The following is an 18,339-nucleotide window of genomic DNA, read 5'->3' as shown; positions in this document are numbered from 1 at the left end:
TTTACCACCGTCATCTCGCATCTTTCGTCTCACAGATGTTTCGCCCACTCTTTGGGAAGCAGTACGTAGGTGACGGGAAGGTTATTGATGCAGCTCTGATGTCGTCCAGTAGAGTGGTACCATGTGGGCGTACACATCCTCCCAGTAAAATGGCATAAGGCTGTCACATTCAGTTGAGACTACGTTGAAAAATAGAGTTTTGCAGCAAAAATAGACAGAATTATATGGTGTATTGGAATCCTGAATAAAGCCAACGTACCTTCAGAAAAAAAAATTTCTTGCGTTACTTATTGAACGTCCATCATATTTTATGTAAACTCAAGTGATAACATTGTTATTTAGTGGAATTGTGATGTGTCGACAGAAGTGCCGACACAGTGTGGTTTGAGGAGACCGAAATGCACGCTATAAGCTCACGCAGGATGGCGTGAGGTCTGAAACAGGGTACGTAATGAATGCTATAAAGAAAAAGAACGTAGCTTCTGGAATACTTAACTTTAATCCATCATTTGTATACATCGTTCTTGATGAGACATGCTTCATACGATAACTATCACTTGCTATGGCGCCTTGCTAGGTCGTAGCCATTGACTTAGCTGAAGGCTATTTTAACTATCTTCTCTGCAAATAAACGAGGCTTCGTCCGTTGCATCGCTAGCTAAGTCGTCCGTACAACTGGGGCGAGTGCTAGTAAGTCTCTCGAGACCTGCCGTGTGGTGGCGCTCGGTCTGCGATCACTGACAGTGGCGACACGCGGGTCCGACATGTACTAATGGACCGCGGCCGATTTAAAGCTACCACCTAGCAAGTGTGGTGTCTAGCGGTGACTCCACAAATTGTATGTCTAAAACTAACAAGAGTATTGTAAACTATTTTGTACGTATGTGAGATCGATTTGATGTGGTACTTTTTAATTATAGTATCCAAAAACGTAACGTTCACAGTGAAAGAATTATTTAAAACGCTACATAAGAGTGAAAGTAGGCTCACTGGGCATCATTGTTGATCAGAGGTTTTGTGTTCTATGTGCAATAAAAATGCAATGAAAAATATAAAAGCGTAAGTGTTTCTTAATCCACGTAGCATGTTTAATAGTCCTAAGATATGAATCCAGTTCTCAGAAAGGACTCCAGGACAAAGAGCTGATACAAATGTCCTCAGATGCACCAAACCATATAGACTGTTCACATGTTATCGAGTTTAAAACTGAAGCGAGTTTATATCATTTCAACTGTACCAAGTGCTCATAAAGTCATTTTCTTTTGAAGAAGTAGACGTTACGTTGCAGAGTAGATCAGGGATTAATCAGTTGTAGCATCACACTATACAGATGTGGTACTCTCTATGCTTTTTTTTTTTTTTTTTTTTTTTTTTTGCTATTGCAAAACGAGTAGCATATTCAGGTGAAATTTGTTGTAACATTTTTTGATCAAGCCACATCGGGACTTGGTTATGAACAATTTCTTTCTCTCCTGGTGGGAGTCTTCCGGGTCACCTACATGTTGGTTGCTCTTCTCTCACCACAATCTTCATTTTTTATAAAATGCATGTTCGACCATCAGCTGCTTTTTTTATTTAAAACCATAATATCGACCGGTTTCAGTCACAGGTCATATTCTGAGATTATGGTTAAAACAGTTTAAGCCACAATGACACATTTGTCATTACTTAAATAATGGCAACATCTCATATGTAGATCATGTCGTGATTTCCAGTATACCACACAAGACTTTTAAATTCAAGGATATTAATGCAATCATACTAATGATTAGTAGGTTTCCCTTTAACAGTTCTGTGGGGTGTACTGGATTTCATGACATGTTCTACATATGAGATGTAGCCATTATTTAAGTAATGACAAACATGATGTGGCTAAAACTGTTTTAACCCTAAGCCATGAAGTTAGTCTGTGATTGAAACCAGTCGATATTTGGGTTTTAAATAAAAAAGCAACTGATGGTCAAACATGCTGTTAATACATTACTTGACAGGTGTTAATAGTCACCTTCCAAAAATACTTAAATTTTCGTTCTGACATCAGTGGATATTGTCTCTGTTGGGGTGCAATTACTCGCTAGACCTTCGATATGTTGCGTTGTTTCATCACTAACAGAGGTTTCAGAATCTAACTCCGGGTTTTCTGCTATTTGGGTACACATGAGTTTCCCCTTCTGGCTTCCTAATAGTGATTTTGTCCTTGTTTATTAGAATTTCAGATTGGTCTAGAAGATCGTTCCCTACTGCCATTTCTAAGTTCATAAATATCTGTTTCAATTTTCACATCGTCAGTCTCAACAATGCTTGTAAAATACTCTTTTAGAGAGATGAATTTTTTCCCAAATCCTGTCAGAACTACATATGTGTCTTGCAAACTTCATAATCTTGTCATAATAAAGTTATTAAGTCGACTTCCACCCCAATTAGCGCCCTCACCTCTCTGCTACTTATCTGTATATTTTTAAATTTGCCATTGTTAATACTCTTCTTAAATGGGTTTGCATTAATCGTTGCCTATTGATCGTTGTTCTACATTATGCTTGCTCTTGTGGCTGCAATTAGTTAACCTGTGTCCAATGACACCACAATTGAAACACTTCTTGCTTGGATCCGAAGCTACGCTTTTAGCACTTTTTTTACTGAAGCCTTTAGCATCTTACCTACTGGAGTTTCCGAAATTTTCGTTGTTGCAACTCTAATTTTTTCTTTCGGCAGTGACTTCGCAGCTCTTTCATATCATCTCATTTTTTCCTTAAACTCTTTCATACTTCCAGTGTCAAAAAGTAGAAGTTATGAACCTGAATTATGTTCTATCCCATCAATCACATACTGAAATAGCGAGTCGTTACCAGTACCAGCACGGCTAGCAATTTCTTTCATTAAGAAAAAATATTCTGGAAGAGATTCTTCCTGTTTCTTTTTCATCGAGACAGCATTTGGTGGATCTCCACGGCACTTGTTTCCATGTCGAATTCTTCATGCAAAGCATTATACAGTGCAGCCCACACCGCAATGCCATTCTTACCTTGAATAAAAAGCTTAGCCAAATCTTAAATAGATTTTTGTACGAAAACATTAAATACGCTGTTTCCTCTAAATACATGATCCACTTTTTAACTCGATATCCATCACTGCCACTAAATGACTCAAGACCACCCTCAATGTCACGAAATGATAGAGAAAATTTACAACTGATCTTTTGGATGTAATTAGAATCGTTTTTCTCTTTTGTCATCTGTTTATAAATCAGAACATTTTTCCACCTTCTTTTCGACTAAAGTCAATCTCTTAATGCTACCCCTTTAGGATGCATCCTCTTTTTCATCATCAGTATCATTACCATAGTCTTCATGTTCTATATTGTCGTTAATTTGTATGTGCAAGTTTGACAATATTGCATAAATATCAAATTTTGGTAGTCATTTCGTTTCTCGTCTTGCTATCTGTGCACAATATATTGCAGATTCCTCTCAACACCACGTCTGAAAAATTATACTTCAGTGAATGACTTCTTAGCTTCAAGTTCACCAGCTATTGATTGAAAGGTAAAATCAGAAAATTCTGTCACGCGTTTCCGATTTTTTCTGTCATGTGGAGCTTCTCTGAAAATTAACTTATGTAGAGATTTAATGGTTTTAACCGCTGGTTTTATTTACTTTTTAGATTCAACCCTTTGTGGGTGCATCTCTTTCTAGCGACTCAGCCAAGACAATTTTTTATCTCATATGAATTGTGATAAATTCATTACAGATATTTTTTTCTAATTTTATTTTTTTGACTTAGGACCAAAACGTATGGGCTACATATATCATCATGCCACGTTTCTGAGCTATTAAACTGTTCTGGTATATGGAGTTCCCAGTTCCCTTTTGTGAGCTGTCATGTGTTGCCATTACACGTAAAAAAAAGAAAGTGTTTTCCGTTTTTATTTTACTTTATTTTTAAAAAATGTACGTTTCTTGTTTACATGGTTTATATACTATGTGAACAATTTGGCGCCTGCATACAAGTAATATTTCTTTCGAAAACAAATGTTCAAATGATTGTCACATTTTTTTCTACTTTCCATGAAATTGGAGCAAACATTGTTCAGTACACAGAGGCACTTTGCGGAAGTAACATATCTATTTTGTTCTCTTGCCTTGAGCTCTTGTGGAACACTTTCGGCACCATCTGTATGTTTTTTTCCAAAACAGGCATATGATCCCCAACTTTTGCCAGTCTATCATCATTTGGAGCGAATTTCTTCTTGATTAGAATGGTTGCTGGATGAATTTTCTTTGTGCAGGATGTGGAACCATCAATTAAGTGTTTTGCGAATCATAACAGAAAATTCATTTGATCTTTGTATTCTTCTTGCCATTTACTCATTTTGCATAGTAATAAAGCATTTACAATTGCCTTGTCAGTATTGGTACTGGGCCGTTTCTGGCGCAAAGTACCGTTATCCAAGAAGGCGGCGATGATGTCATCCAAGATGACGGCCATGACATCAGCTGATGACGTAAGTATTGTTATCCAAGATGGCGGAATTTAGAGGGGAAAGTGTCACGATCCCCTTCCCTCCCCCAGGAAAATGGCGGGAAGTTCAAATTTCAACAGAATAATGCATCACACCACAGTTATCTCTACTAACCTAAAAAAATCGCGAGAAGATACGTCACTTGGGCTACCCCCACTAATCTAAGTCAGCCGACCGCCACCTCCTCCTAGGAACTGGGGCCAAGTTTGTATTTTGGTGGTAAAGAAAGGACAATTTGCATATCTCTGCTAAGCTAAGAAAATGCCGCGAAAGAAAGGAGTCTTGGACTAATCTCAGTCACCCGTCCGCCACCCCCTCCTAGGGATTTGTGGGAAAAGGACTCAGCCTGCACTGGGCTGCTGGAGAGAGGAAGGAATGTACTCTATTTATTTTGGAACAATTTATTTAGGGATGGGGTACATTTACCACAGAGGTACTGAACACACGCTCTGACATACCACACAGCATAATGACCTGCAAACTACTCCTAAATGACTCATGTATAATGCTCTACACACATGCTTGCTAATTGTAAAGTGTCAAAATAACGCATTGCACAGCCTACAGAGTCCGCTGCTCGTGGTTGTGCGGTAGCGTTCTCGCTTCCCACGCCGGGGTTCCCGGGTTCGATTCCCGGCAGGGTCAGGGATTTTCTCTGCCTCGTGATGACTGGGTGTTGTGTGATGTCCTTAGCTTAGTTAGGTTTAAGTAGTTCTAAGTTGTAGGGGACTGACGACCATAGCTGTTAAGTCCCATAGTGCTCAGAGCCACAGCCTACACACCTGCAAACCACTCGTAAATAATGCACTACATCTACACCCAGAGAGCCAAACAACTCGTAAATTGTCAAAATAATGATCCATCTAAAGGACTCTGCAAAGATGCTTGCTAATCATCAACTGTCAAAATCAATACCAGTCTTTATTTAAACAATTAGAGACAGCACCACCATCCAGTGTGCTGGCCAGGAGATCCGCACTCCAACTGACCTAGTACACAGTACTGCCACCAAAGAATACTGTCATCCCTCCTGTGACGAAATCCAAGATGGTGGTCTGGAGGGTGAAAATGGCGTGAAAAATCACTCAGCCTGGGCAGGGCTGCTGGGGAGAGTAAGGAAGGAGTGTACTCTATTTATTTTGGAACATTTTATATAGGGATGGAGTATATTTATCACAATGACACAAAACACTCGCCCTGATGTGCTTGGGGTCACAATACACAGTCTGCAGACCTGTAAATTACTTCCAAATAACGCCCTCCAGACACCTGAGAAATTCGTCTCAAAATACATGTTCACCTAGACACCATTGCTGACACGACTGGATGGGGGCGCAGACGCTCCAGGGGGGAGTGCGCGCACTGTCACAATTGCGAGCCGCCGCCGCACGCAGGTGAAAGCTGCCTCTATTTTCGGGTATACAGTCAGCGTTATAGTGACGTCACAGAACTCCAAGGCACACTCACGCAGCTCCCATATGCGAGACGCCTCTGGCCAGCACGTGTCTTTACCACTGATGACAGTGTAGCACAGGGTGCATTGTTCCTAGCGCGACATGAGAGAAGCGTCTAACGCCGCGCGACCTGGCGCAGGCGTGTGTCGCGTCCCAGTCGCGTCGCGTCGCAATTTGCGCGGTCCCTTTCGAACCTGTGATGTTACAAAAACGCGCGCTGCGCTGCATCGCGCCACACGCGCTATACACGTCTCAATTTGCGCCTAGCCTAACTGTACTTAACTAACCAGCGTGACCCTCGCAACCGCATCTAACAATGTTCCCAATGTTACACTGAAACCACATGGCTATCTAAAATAATAACCAAGTTGACCTCATGGGTGGACCAACCACACATTATGTCTGGACACATATTCTATGTTCAAAGTTTGGTCCACCAGCGGAGGAGACTGGTTCCTGGGAGCCTTCCGTGAGGCACGCATATACACAGACATACAGAAAACAGAGCAAACGCTCTCCAAATGTGGAGGTGACTGCATACAGTCGAGTACAGTGCCATATTACACCTCCTGATCAGTGCATTTGGGCTAGGTGTTGGCAGGTGTGCTACATTTACAAGCAATATTTGAACACAGAACGAGAGGTTATGTCATGATCGCATGAATAGATCTGACATAAAATCGATAGAATTGCGAAAAATGATGGGTGAATAGATATAAATTGACTGAATATACATCGAAATGCGGAGAAATTGAGGAAGTACTTGCGTATCTTCTAGTTCGCGCAGAACAATCTGTACATGTGAAACAGTATGCAGCAGCAAGAGGAATCCGAGAAAACGTCGACATCTAAACTAAGGGAATCAGGGAGGCACTCAATTTTTCTCTGTCGAGGCAGCGTTATACTGTATGTCTATTGAGGTAGCAGTGTTACATGCGAGTTGACTACTGTATTTGATGCTTTTCAGGAAGACAGAGAACCATCCGCCTCTAAACTTACTTGCATCTGCGTTAAAGGATAACAGAGAGTGGAGGGGGTGATCGATTGAGATGGAGCTGTAACGAGGTACGATTCTTTTAATGGTTGACTGATGATACATTCTGGAGAAGGAGAAGTTGCTGGAGGTCAATTTTTCCACTGTTCTGTCAGGATGCATCAGTCGCGTGACATAGCCTGCATTCTGCTTTTATACAGCCAAGTGTTCTGTATGTGGTTTGAAGCACTGTCTACTTGCTATCGTTAACAGTAAATCTGTCGGTCATCAGAGGACTTCCATCTCATGTGTGATGAAACATGGCGCATTCCTCTAAACGAACTTTGATTTATGTGATGTACTCCATTCCCTCCGTCGCATCTTGGATGTAAAATCGAGACTTCAGCGTCATAACTAAGTTAGCGAAAGGTGCTTTTGAGGGAGTGCAATCCCCATGTGCACATTTGCCTGTCAGGTGTGCTGTTTACAGAGTTAGTGACGCATTGACTTGTCATTTTCGCATGTCGGATGCTGCTGCTATGCGTTTATCTGTTTCCTTGTAAGAGGTATTCGTCATTACTAAATATCATTTTATATCGGGATGATGTAGGTACAGTATAATTTCCGAACCGTGATCGGATGTGAACAGTGGGCGCTATACATCTCTGGAAAGCTGTATTGTACTCGTATCACACAGAGCTGAAGTTTTAAGAAGTAGTTTTTTTCGTTTTACAGTTCTATAGCATAGCTTAAACCAGGAAGAAGGATGTATGTCCTGTGCTTGAAATACATTTCTTACATTGGAATATTAACAGCGCTACATTCCATACGACTGATAGGTTGGAAACGCAAGCGATCTAACATTATAGCCCGTTTTAAGTGCGCAACATTGTAGCCTTAGGAGTGCGTATGTTCATGTTCTCTCTTACCAATATCTTCCAGGTACCGATCCTAGACTCTAGAACAATACTTTAGAGTTGATAGCTTGGTTAATTTACGTAAAAATGCGTCGAACTCCATCCGTCTGGAGGTCCATTGTGTATAAAAATCATTCGTTTCCTGTTCTTCTTAACTGTCTGCTATTACATCACGACACTTTGAAATCTGTTACTATCCATCGACAAGGAGTGCTAGGCTCATCGACATGCGCACATCTCGAGAAATCTCATGTACTTGGATGGGTGAGGACTCGGAAAGCTCTGTTCATTCACGAGACTTGAAGTGTAGTAGTATACTTCTGATCGGTTGCAGATTAATTCGGTAACGGTGCTGCAAGTCGGGTTGGTCAGTGACAGTGTGATGAGGGTCTTTCAATCTCTAATTTTACCCTTAGACAGCGAGAATTCTCTGTGACTCTCATCCCCAGAGAGATAAATCGTAAATTAAGCACTGTGCTCAAAGTGTTGGAAATATGTAGAGCGCTGTCTGGTACACTTTGATGATTTATGTTTTCGAGAATTGACACGGAATGGACATACTGCGCACTCATCTATCTGCATTTGCAATGATGCTCGCAAAGTATAGAAGGAGCGGTTTAGCTATGATACTGAAATTGGGGAAACATCCTACCATATCATTGGCTGGTGTTGAAATTACTGTAAAATTGCTAAAATTGTTCACGCTATCAACTGTGACACTTATTACTACAGTACATCGGTGGTGTCTTTTCCACCCAAACTGTGCATTGGCGCGCTGTTGGTTATCACATAATGATTGACTGACATCGCTTGTTTGAGTTGGAGAGAGAGTTTTGAGGGCTGCGCTATACCTTCTGAGGTGCATAGCACAGGAACAGTGATCACGTACATAAGTGCAATATAAGGAATCAGTCGAAAGGGAACGCAGAGCCATCATCTATTCCGTCACTGTGACAAATGAGTCTAAATGTAGAGGTCGTCAATCACTTTCGGACATCAGTTTGGAGACTACACAACGCAAGCAAACTCTTCCGGTTTCCTTATGTTGTAACTGTCTTTTATTTAAAATCAGCCGATGTGTGGCGTGTTATCGTATCCACCATAAGAACATGATTTACGCTGTGCAATGTCTTGTTTCCTGAGAAAGGCCGTGGATCATAACTTCTTAATGTCAGTGTAGAACCTGGCACAGGCCTCAAAGTCGTGGCAGAAAAACAAAATGTTTGGCATTGTACAAAATCGTGTTAGAAAACAGTGTTTCAAACAACTAAACAGGACCAGAGGGAGCGTCTTTTGCGACTTAGTATAGTCTGTGGGACACGATCATTCACCTAGAGTACAGGTGGTCAAACTTTAAAGCGGCCTCTACAGTGTGTGTATATTTAATAGAATTGTGCCTCACAGGCAGCAGTACCAGCAGCAGTTTGAGGTGTAAATTCGGTGACGGACGGGGTATAGCATGAGGAATGCTTGGAGGGCTGCACGCTGCACTATTCTGGGGAGCATTGCGAAATCTCTTTCTCCGCGTTGGACCGCACTGCAGCTATGCGTCTTTGCGAGAGCATTGGTGCCTAGGTGAAAGGTGAAGTTAGTGGAGCTTTTGTAGTTCGTAATTTTTTCTCTGTTGGGAGGTAAAGAATAATGATGATAGCATGTTGGGTTGATTGATTTGAATGGACACGGATCTGCTTCAGACTGTAGTATCTGTATCTAGTTTGGAGATGTACCACACAGTTGCGCGCATTTCCGCCGAATGGTCAAAACATGGTCCTGTTGCACTAACTCAGGTCGTTCTGTTTCCACACTGGCTGCAGAAGATGGTGGATATGTCTTTCTCCGACTTCTGCTCAGTTCAGATGTAAATTGGAACGATCACATGTGGAAAGCTGTAGAAATGGGATCAGTTGCAAGATGCGTGAGGGGTGACTAAAACCACATTGTAATTTTACTGTAGCAGCAAGGTTCGGGAAGGGTTACTTGTTTTGAGATATGGGAGTGCCTGAAATGTGATTGAGTGGTGGTTCTAATCATTAAAGGAATTGCCTATAGGATCCAACGCAGATATGTGCTTGAATGGAAAGGCCCAATTCCAAATAATGGACATCATTTCTAGCAGATAGTGTAACACTAGAGATCTGAGAAGCTAGTGTACATTTTCTTACAACTTAAATCAGCACATCGTCTACCACTACTATTTGTGTTCCGTCTCAACCAGTCATCACCTATAACTGAATGGTTATATCGTGTAACCTCTGATATGGTATCAAGTCAGAATACATTACAAGTACTATAGAAATATCTAGCTGGGACGGTAATTTTATTACGAGGTTGCACCATCGCCAACGTGTTGGTCTGATAATATACACTCTGGCGATCACTGTCACGGTATTTGTCCAGATAGAAAAACCACTTCATTCAGATGTAATGTCGTACCTCGATTTGTAAGGGAAATCATGGAAAACCTAAATCAGGATGGCCAGACGCAGGATTTAACTGTCATTCAAATGGTTCAAATGGCTCTGAGCACTATGGGACTTAACATCTGAGGTCATCAGTCCCCCAGAACTTAGAACTACTTAAACCTAACTAACCTAAAGACATCACACACATCCATGCCTGAGGCAGGATTTGAACCTGCAACCATAGCGGTCGCGCGGTTCCAGACTGAGGTGCCTAGAACCGCTCAGCCACACCGGCTGGAGAACCGTCGTCCTTCCGAATGCAAGTCCAGTGTCCTAGTCACTGTGCCACCTCGCTCGGTAGTATGTCAAGTCATAAGAATGGTAGTGATATTTCTATTTCTAGAGCCATAGCCATCAACAGGGTGTATTTCCGATACTTCGCTCATTGTCGAATGTCCGTTCAACTGAGACTGCGATCATAACATTTAGTTGTAAGCACAGGGATGAAATGTATATGTTACCGATTTCTTAGGATGATTGATTCTACCTGTGCATGCTCGGTCTGCAGCGCTGGTGACCTGTGTGGGGGTGATTCACGTTTCCCTTTAACGGTAGGAGCTGTCAGAATGGAGAGGCCTCTTGGAGTGTAGGAAAGTAGATGAGTTGTTGTTCTCTAGATTACCGAATAGCGAACTAATACTTAGTATGCGTTGGATAGCTTTCGTGATTGTGTGGAAATTTGAGAATCAATATGGAGGTGCATTTGCGCTGGACCATTATTCCCTCCCATGTAAATTGTTTGGTTGACTGCTTCTGCACATTTCGCATCTTTATTTAGCTGAAAGAAGATCGACTGTGGGGTGTGCTTCTACCATGTGGAAGACATGTTTTTCCGGTTCTCTAGATATGAGAAATACCTTAGTTGAGCTTATAAATTATAGGGATGATTTCAAATCTGTTACATCACCGAGATCGGTATTCACGGGTGGAAATATCATTTTTCGTCGGTTTGTTTCTAGGTACTCAGTGGTCTAGAGCACACTCCACCTAGCTAAGGTTTCAAGATTGTATAGAAATAATTCTCAGTCTATATCTTCGGAATTATGTTGTTTGAGCGATCGGTATGATACTGCTGTGTGCGAACCATGTGAAATTAGATATGTTCCTGTAATCCCGGAGTCTGTAGGCAGGTCTGGACCAGAAACAGTAATGCGTTCGTACCGACGGGGTGGGGGGGGGGGGGTGGGGGGGGGGGAAGGAAACGAGCCAGTCTTTGCACAACAGTTCTGAGAGTGACTTCGATCCACTGATGGCTTTCTGATGTAAAAGGGGTGATTTTGTGTGGTGGTTCAAAAATGGCTCTGAGCACTATGGGACTCAACTGCTGTGGTCATAAGTTCCGTAGAACTTAGAACTACTTATACCTAACTAACCTAAGGACATCACACACATCCATGCCCGAGGCAGGATTCGAACCTGCGACCGTAACGGTCGTGCGGTTCCAGACTGAAGCGCCTTTAACCGCTCGGCCACTCCGGCCGGCGTGTGGTGGTGGGTATGAATTGTATGTTTACTACATCAACACAGTACGTGAAGATATATTGCTGGGTTGGAGACCGGTTTCACACTCTAATGTTCAATCTCCTGTCCTCAGTTGGACAGCAGTGTAATTGAGTAAGAGTCTTTCCGTATTTGACGATATGTATGGCACTTTGCGAGGTTTAGTTGTCAGTGTAATATGGTGATCAGTGTAAAATAGTTAATTGCTGCTGAATGTCACATCTGTAGAAAGAAAGAAATGGCTGACGGTTCTTCCCTAGGACTGAGGAGCATCGTGACATACAGCTGGTCTGAGTGTAGGCATACCATAACTTTTTCGGGTGCTGTACAGATATAAAAGATAACTGCACTGTTCGTGTAAAATGTGTATATATTGTATTGTAAAGTTACTGTGACTTATGTTGTGTAAAATATGTATATATTGCATTGTAAAGTTACTGTGGTTTATGTTGTGGCATGACTAGGGAGGATGACTGTGTGTCCTAACGTGAGGGACATATATATTCAGCACATCATTAACCATGAGGGTATAAGAGAGATTTTGTACGTGGAAAATTATATGTGCTATAGATACTGAGATCCATTCCAGATGCACAGTCGTCAAGAGGAGCCATTACCTGTATATCGATCGGTGTCAGACTGTTGCAGCAATCGTAGTATTTAGTTGTAGTTACAGTGGTAAATATGTTCCTGGTTTCCAATATTCTTCTGAGTCTCATATGTATTCGATGATCTGTAGACAACTTTGCGTGTTTAACTGTCAAAGCAATTTAACGATCTGTGCAAAATAATTTTACTGCTGCAGGTTCCGTCTGAAGAAAGAAAGAAAAAGTGGATGGTGCTTCGACACCGGCCGCATCAGTAATTCATCAGGTGAATTCGATAAGAGCCAATCATAATACTCGATTCATTCATATCCTTTGTGATGGGATATTGGAGCCTCTACGTAGTGGTGGGAACGTTTGTGTGTGTTGAAAGAAGGAATGGTAACACGTGATGGAGTGAGTACCATGTTAGGTCCACGAGGAAGACTGCATTCGACGTTATTCTGCGCTATTTTCGTAAACAGGTTCTGACAGAGCAAGAATTTCTGTGTATAGAAGCTGAGACATCAAGAAAGAGAGCGTTAACTATTTCTGGTACACTATACAATTTCCGTGAGGTCGACTTAGTTATTACACTCCTGGAAATGGAAAAAAGAACACATTGACACCGGTGTGTCAGACCCACCATACTTGCTCCGGACACTGCGAGAGGGCTGTACAAGCAATGATCACACGCACGGCACAGCGGGCACACCAGGAACCGCGGTGTTGGCCGTCGAATGGCGCTAGCTGCGCAGCATTTGTGCACCGCCGCCGTCAGTGTCAGCCAGTTTGCCGTGGCATACGGAGCTCCATCGCAGTCTTTAACACTGGTAGCATGCCGCGACAGCGTGGACGTGAACCGTATGCGCAGTTGACGGACTTTGAGCGAGGACGTATAGTGGGCATGCGGGAGGCCGGGTGGACGTACCGCCGAATTGCTCAACACGGAGGCGTGAGGTCTCCACAGTACATCGATGTTGTCGCCAGTGGTCGGCGGAAGGTGCACGTGCCCGTCGACCTGGGACCGGACCGCAGCGACGCACGGATGCACGCCAAGACCGTAGGATCCTACGCAGTGCCGTAGGGGACCGCACCGCCACTTCCCAGCAAATTAGGGACACTGTTGCTCCTGGGGTATCGGCGAGGACCATTCGCAACCGTCTCCATGAACCTGGTCTACGGTCCCACACACCGTTAGGCCGTCTTCCGCTCACGCCCCAACATCGTGCAGCCCGCCTCCAGTGGTGTCGCGACAGGCGTGAATGGAGGGACGAATGGAGACGTGTCGTCTTCAGCGATGAGAGTCGCTTCTGCCTTGGTGCCAATGATGGTCGTATGCGTGTTTGGCGCCGTGCAGGTGAGCGCCACAATCAGGACTGCATACGACCGAGGCACACAGGGCCAACACCCGGCATCATGGTGTGGGGAGCGATCTCCGACACTGGCCGTACACCACTGGTGATCGTCGAGGGGACACTGAATAGTGCACGGTACATCCAAACCGTCATCGAACCCATCGTTCTACCATTCCTAGACCGGCAAGGGAACTTGCTGTTCCAATAGGACAATGCACGTCCGCATGTATCCCGTGCCACCCAACGTGCTCTAGAAGGTGTAAGTCAACTACCCTGGCCAGCAAGATCTCCGGATCTGTCCCCCATTGAGCATGTTTGGGACTGGATGAAGCGTCGTCTCACGCGGTCTGCACGTCCAGCACGAACGCTGGTCCAACTGAGGCGCCAGGTGGAAATGGCATGGCAAGCCGTTCCACAGGACTACATACAGCATCTCTACGATCGTCTCCATGGGAGAATAGCAGCCTGCATTGCTGCGAAAGGTGGATATACACTGTACTAGAGCCGACATTGTGCATGCTCTGTTGCCTGTGTCTATGTGTCTGTGGTTCTGTCAGTGTGATCATGTGATGTATCTGACCCCAGTAATGTGTCAATAAAGTTTCCCCTTCCTGGGACAATGAATTCATGGAGTTCTTATTTCAATTTCCAGGAGTGTATTTTAGATAGTCATTTGGCTTCAGTATAGCAGTGGGAATGTTGCTAGATGCACTTGCGAGGGTATGTAGCTACGCACAGTGTTGTATCAGTCACACTGGACGGTTAAGTACGGTTAGATGCTTCTCTCATGTCACACTAGGAACAATGCACCCTGTGCTACACTGTCATCAATGGTAAAGACACGTGCTGGCCAGAGGCGTCTCGCATATGGGAGCTGCGTGAGTGTGCCTTGGAGTTCTGTGACGACAGTATAACGCTGACTGTATACCCGAAAATAGAGGCAGCTTTCACCTGCGTCCGGCAGCGGCTCGCAGTTGTGACAGTGCGCGCACTCCCCCCTGGAGCGTCTGCGCCCCCATCCAGTTGTGTCAGCAATGGTGTCTAGGTGAACATGTATTTCGAGAGGAATTTCTCAGGTGTCAAGTATGAAAGGGATGTCGCCACCTCATGCTTGAGGGCACCTGTGTGTAGTTTGACAGCTGAAAGCCGCATCACTTGGGGGGGCTGCTGCTTAGCTCCTGTGCAGTCCGGTGGACAGGGGGTGGCGGAAGGTGCTTGTACGTGTTGATTGTGTGTCTGTTCAAATATTTTGAGAGTGGGTGTGTAGGCTGTGCTATGCATTATTTGGACAGTTCTTGTCTGCACATCAGTGCACTGCATTATTTAGGAGGAATTTGCATGTCTGTGCTGAAATTATTTTGGTAAATTAGGAGTTGTTTGTGTGTCTGGAGAGCGTTATTTAGAAGTAGTTTACAGGTCTGCAGACTGTGACCCCAAGCACACCAGGGCGAGTGTTTTGTGTCATTGTGATAAATATACTCCATCCCTATACAAAATGTTCCAAAACAAATATAGTACACTCCTTCCTTACTCTCCCCAGCAGCCCTGCCAGGCTGAGTGATTTTTCACGCCATTTTCACCCTCCAGACCACCATCTTGAATTTCGTCACAGGAGGGATGACAGTATTCTTTGGTGGCAGTACTGTGTACTAGATCAGTTGGAGTGCGGATCTCCTGGCCAGCACACTGGATGGTGGTGCTGTCTCTAATTGTTTAAATAAAGACTGGTGTTGATTTTGACAGTTGATGATTAGCAAGCATCTTTGCAGAGTCCTTTAGATGGATCATTATTTTCACAATTTACGAGTTGTTTGGCTCTCTGGGTGTAGATATAGTGCATTATTTACGAGTGTTTTGCAGGTCTGTAGGCTGTGCAATGCGTTATTTTGACACTTTACAATTAGCAAGCATGTGTGTAGAGCATTATACATGAGTTATTTAGGAGTAGTTTGCAGGTTAGTATGTTGTGTGGTATGTCAGAGCGTGTGTTCTGTATCTCTGTGATAAATGTACCCCATCCCTAAATAAATTGTTCCAAAATAAGTAGAGTCCTTTTCCCACAAATCGCTAGGAGGAGGTGGCGGACGGGTGACTGAGGTTAGTCCAAGAATCCTTTCTTTCGCAGCATTTTCTTAGCTTAGCAGAGATATGCAAATTGTCCTTTCTTTACCACCAAAATTCAAACTTGGCCCCAGTTCCTAGGAGGAGGTGGCGGTCGGGTGACTTAGGTTAGTGGGGGTAGCCAAAGTGACCTATCTTCTCGCGTTTTTCTTAGGTTAGTAGGGATAACTGTGGTGTGATGCCTTATCCTGTTGGAATTTGAACTTCCCGCCATTTTTCTGGAGGAGAGGAGGGGGGCATGGTACTTTCCCACCAAAAGCCGTCATCTTGGATAACGGTACTTGTGTCATCAGCTGACATCATGGCTGTTATCTTGGATGACGTCATGCTGGCATCTTGGATGACATCATCGCCGCCATCTTTGATAATGGTACTTTTTGCCAGAACTGGCCTGGTACCAATACTCATGTCCAGTAGGATATTGAGAATCCAGTGCAACTCTTACATGAATGTCGACCTAATGCATAATGTTCTGTAAGTTGATCAGAGTGATCTACACCTCTCATCATATTACCGTATGCTACTACAGCCATTGGGCAAGTAATAATACTGGTGGTGCCATCCTTATTCTTCCTTGAGACATGTATGGTGTCTCTAGGATTAACTGAAGTTATCAAAATAGTGACAGGTTTGTTGTCCATCCATATCATAGCTACAATACCATTAGAACTAAAATTATTCTCTTTACAAGGTACATTCCTCTTTCATCACTGAAGGCAGCCCTTTCTGGTTTGCTATTATAGTGCCTATGGAATAGATATATTGTTCAACAGCATTAAAGTTATTGGATTCAGCTTATAAAAAGTTGTGAAGATATAAACGATATTGCAAACTTCCCTAAATACAAAGACTAAGAGCACTGATAATTATTGCTAATCACTCTTGTACATACTATTTTGAAAGCAGTGGAATACTGTGTACAGCTCCAAATCAATCCATATCTGTCTGTGAATAATATTCTTAGTGACTCTTAGTATGGCTTCAGATCTGGTTTGTCAACAGAAAAAGTAGTTCAAAATATTGTGTCATTTATAGTACAGTCAGTTGACTCAGTATTATCTGTTAATGCTACCTTTGTGGATATCAGCAAGCCATTTGACTCTACTGAACATAGCATTCTTGTAGAAAAATTCTACTGTTATAGTTTTAGAGGCTCAGAACTATCTCTGATCGGGTTCTACCTGAGTGTCAGAAAACAAATTCTGCAGTTCAACAGTATGAGATCAAATGTCTTGAAAATCATGCAGGGTGTGTCCCAATGTTCTGTGTTTGGACATTTACTCTCTATAATATATGTAAATGACATACCTGACACTACGTTGTGTAAATCCATACTCTCTGCAGATGATACCACTTCTGTTACTGCTGGGAAAGACTTAGGAATGTGAAATCAGGAAAGTAGGAATCATCTCGTAACAGTCAGCAAGTGGTTCCAAATCAGTGCGTTGCTTATTAATCATGAAAAAATCGTAAATATCGTCTTTGGTTTGTGTACCGAAGCTGATAGCAACGACTGTGCTTCAGCTAAACTACTTGGGACCCATTTTGACTCAGAATTAAGAATGAAGAATCATACCAATTATATCCATACTAGGATTGCACATGTGACATATTTGTTAGGTAAAGTAAGGTCTTGTACCAGTGGTAAGTTATTGCTCAGAGCAAACTAAGCAATTTTCCACATCTAATTGACATATGCCATTTTGTTGTGAGCAATTCCCCTGGCGCAAAAAAGCCCTGATTTGGTAAAAGAATGCAATCAGATAAATGTGTGGAGTCAGAAATAGTGTTTTGTAGACCATGTTCCAGAAACTACAAATATCAACAGTTGCATCCCTCTTTATACAGAGTTGTCATTAGATATACAAAAGAAAACCAACACAGGCACAAGTTATGACAATCCCAAAGCCCAAAACGGCAGATTGACATCACAGTTACTAGACTTAAGAAAACTCAAGATAGTTACAGGCACATGGTGGTAAAAGCATTTAACGTATTGCTACTATAGGCAAACAATGTGTGACTGAGCATGTTTAAAAACACCACAAAGAGATGACTTGGAGAAAAAGCATTTTATACAATAGGATTCAAAACTTGCCCTGAAGATAGTCCTAAGTGCTAATATAGTTTCGTTTAAATTAAACTTATGTATGTGAATATACTGAATATACATTCATGCTTATAAATTAAGGATAATTGCAGAATGTGGTGTCACACAACGTGGCACTGCACAAAACTGGAGCTGACAGCATAGGTACATAGGGAACACACATGATACAGACCTGTAAGTCCACAGTATTGTTGATAAGTTGAGAAAACCATCCCAAAACACATATGCTACAAAACTCCACTGTTTCTGGTGCATGTATCCCAACATCAATACGGGATATGGTCACCATGCACACGTACACAGGCCACACGACGTGTTGGCATACTCTGGATCAGGTGGTT

Source organism: Schistocerca serialis, chromosome 1 (genome assembly GCF_023864345.2).
Source record: "Schistocerca serialis cubense isolate TAMUIC-IGC-003099 chromosome 1, iqSchSeri2.2, whole genome shotgun sequence".
NCBI lineage: Eukaryota > Metazoa > Arthropoda > Insecta > Orthoptera > Acrididae > Schistocerca > Schistocerca serialis.
This window is presented reverse-complemented; position numbering follows the sequence as displayed.